This window comes from Nyctereutes procyonoides, unplaced genomic scaffold (assembly GCF_905146905.1).
Source record: "Nyctereutes procyonoides isolate TBG_1078 unplaced genomic scaffold, NYPRO_anot_genome, whole genome shotgun sequence".
Lineage (NCBI taxonomy): Eukaryota > Metazoa > Chordata > Mammalia > Carnivora > Canidae > Nyctereutes > Nyctereutes procyonoides.
The window spans coordinates 1,451,474-1,454,660 of record NW_026575033.1 but is presented as its reverse complement, the minus strand read 5'-3'; the positions used below and the strand labels follow the sequence as shown (position 1 = coordinate 1,454,660).

The following is a 3,187-nucleotide window of genomic DNA, read 5'->3' as shown; positions in this document are numbered from 1 at the left end:
TTGTACAGTAGTTAACAGTACCTTTTATATATATATATATATATATATATATATATATATATATATATATCATATCTGTCATATATATGTAAACTGGTAGAGGTAACAGTGGCTTCTAGAAACTGATCTTCTTCAAGGTTTCCTGTGTGGTAGGCACCTGAAATACTGTATAAAAGGGTCTTGTGTGATCTGTCTCCCTGCTGCTCGTTGGGCTCTGTTCTGCATGACCAGGAATAGTGCTGGCAAGACAGCTCAGCGGCTGGAAGGAAATTCTGCCACTGAGCGTCACTATTTTCTGCCCCCTGCTTGTGCTCCTATCTGATCAGGCTAAAGACAACAAAAAAAGATATATAATTAGAAAAAAAAAACTCCAATATATAGATTTCTGTAGAATTTCCTTTTTTTTCCCTCCTGTCCTTCCTCTGCAAGGTATTGTTATTATTTCCTGTTACTGGTTTTTGCTGCAATATACCCTCTTATTTCAATCACAGCAAGAAACAAAAACCCAAACGAACAGAAAACCCCTCTGAAAAGAGTAGAAAACAAAAGGTTTGACCAAAAAAAGGGGGGGGGGATGGGAGGGAGCTTGGTTTCGTTTTTAAATAGGACTGAAAATTAACACTGAAAAATCAGGAGATGACGTCCAACCCTTTGTGCAAGGCAAAGCCCTCTGGTACTTCTGCCGCCTCTGGTTTTTATTTTAAATTTCCTTTTTCTCTTCTGGGTGCGGATACTTCTCTCCATCCTTATGTTGTTGTGTTTTGTGGTTTTTTTGTTTGTTTGACTTTGTGTCACTACCTCAGTCTGCCCTCATGTCCCTTACACACAAGCAAAATATTCCTTCAGTGGAGCGAAGAGGTGGCGGATGACCGGCACCCTCCACGACCAGCCCAGCAGTCTCTGCGTCGCCAAGCGGCTCATTTTGGAGACATCGGTATAGTGGACAGGGAAGACAAACACCCTTTCCATTTCAGTGCACCATAAGATGTCCTCTTTCTCATTCATGAAGACGGGGAAATGCTGGTCTTTGCCCTGCTTTATGGAGTTCGACCTAGTAGTAATGGTCCTCACTTTGCTGAACTTGGCTATCCTGCCGTGCTCCAGACACTCCTGCAGCTCCAGCTTATCATTCACAGTGGATGCCAATGGCCTCCTGTTCATATCAGGAAGGTTCCCCCAGAAGTAGTGGACCCTGTGTGCAGCTGACACTTCTTTGGCATTAATCATCACAGGGTTGGACTCGAGAAATCACTAGATGTCCCTCTTGTCACTAATGCCCATGGCCACCACATTCTCAAAGAGCCGGAAGAAGGGGCGGTCATCTCCCTCCTTGGGCCGCGCATCATGCAACAGGTGGTAGAACTCAAAGAAGAGCCGGCCAGTGCCCTCGTAGAGTCCTTTACGGGCAGGATTGACATGGAGAGATCATTGCAAGGACTGCCCCCAATCACCAGATTGAACGGGCCCCACTCCTGGATCTGCTTCTGCGTGACGCTGCAGACATCCCCGAAATACATGATCTTCCCCTGGCGCCATACCATGCCCACCGTGGTGGAGTCCTCTCACACCTCGAAGACGATGTAGCAGTCCACCTGAATCCCCAAGTCCTTCAGCACCAGGAGCCCTGTAGCAATTCCATCAAATAGAGACAGCACCCGGATGGGCTTCCTCTTCTCGGCTGGGACAGGCGGGTAAACCTTCGGAGGGTCAAATTCCTGGTCATGGTTATTGGCGAAGAACATCTGGAGCCGTGAGGGCCAGGCGTCCCGCCGCCGCAGTAGCCCGTAGGTGCCCTTGTGCCCACACATGTAGCAGTTCCAGGGGTCCTCCTTGATGGCTGCCGGGGCGGGCCCCGGGCCCACTAAGAGATCCACACACTCCATACAAAAGCACCTGCAGCAGTTATTGTTCCCACACACGTGAGCACCTCGCGCGCGCCCACCCCACCCCCCCGCCACAGCAAATGGTGTGGTAGGACTGGTAGCTGTCATCATTGTGCTGGTGTGCACAATCCAGGAAGAAGTTCTTACAGTTTTGGCACATTTCTCCAACAAAGAGAGGGTGTTCCAGGGTAACGTTGAGGCTCCCACAAGAGATGCAAATGTCCTTGATGTTCCGGCACTTCTGCCGCACTTCGTACACCAGCCGCTCTCTTGTGCATTCATCAATGATCTCCTTGACCTTAAGCTTCGCAGTTGTGCTCTTTCGGGGCTTTTTGGCTGGTGGGGGTGGTGCATAGGCAGCTGCCTCAGGTTCGACCCACGTGTCTGTGTAAACTTCTTTGTAGGGGTTCTTCTCTTCTTCGGGTGGCTCCAGGCCCTTGGGACCAGAAGGCTGGAACCCTCTGAGAGCCCACTCGATCATCTGTTTGTTCTGCACCTGCATGGCCTTGGGAGTGTCACTCTCATCACTGTCGTGGCACGCCAGGAACAACTTCCCCGCGCGGTTACTGGCCACCTGCAGGACTTCATAGATGGCTTTGTAGTACATGGGCTGCTTGTTGTAGGTGGCCTGGTGGAAAGCACTGCAGAAGGAGCTCAGCGGCATCAACTTCTTAACACACACCAAGAACTTGCCATCTCCAAACCACATGACCCGGCGGGTGCCTTCAGCTCCTCGCCTCCGGCCCGTCATCCACCAAGACACAATGGGGCCTGGCCACCAGGAGAAGCCCCGAAGTTTCCCCCACACCAGACACCAGCTCCCCAATGCCAAAGCCCCGGCTGTCCTCGTACTCCGGCTCATCGTCGGCTGCTTTGGTGGTGTTCTTGTCCCCAGCATCTGACCCCACGGGCTCAGGTGTGGTGGCCACAGTGGGGGATGCAGGGTCGGTGGGCTGCTGCACTGCAGGAGGGCTGACCTCCTCCACCTTCTGAGACTCGCCAGACGCCTGGTTTTCTTCCACAGCATTCATTACTGCGATCACCTTGGCTTTTCTTCTCAGTCCATAAGGCCAGGTGCAGCCCCTCTGTGAAGATTCTTAGCAGCATTATTCATCATAGGTAGAAACGACCCAAATGTCCAAAGCTGGATAAAGAGATTAACAAAGCTGGTATATCCATAAATACTACTGGGCCATAAAAAGGTATGAAGTATTGCTACGTGTTATCATGTGGATTAAGCTAAGTGACAGGAGCCGATCGCAAACAAATCTACCCACCATATGATTCCATTTATATCAATTGTC

The 3,187-nt window shown here is 50.4% G+C and overlaps 1 pseudogene; it reads right to left on the bottom strand.

The window, feature by feature from the left end:
- Positions 1-819: 819 nt before the first annotated feature.
- Positions 820-2,932, bottom strand: LOC129504656 (DNA (cytosine-5)-methyltransferase 3A-like; annotated as a pseudogene).
- Positions 2,933-3,187: the final 255 nt, after the last annotated feature.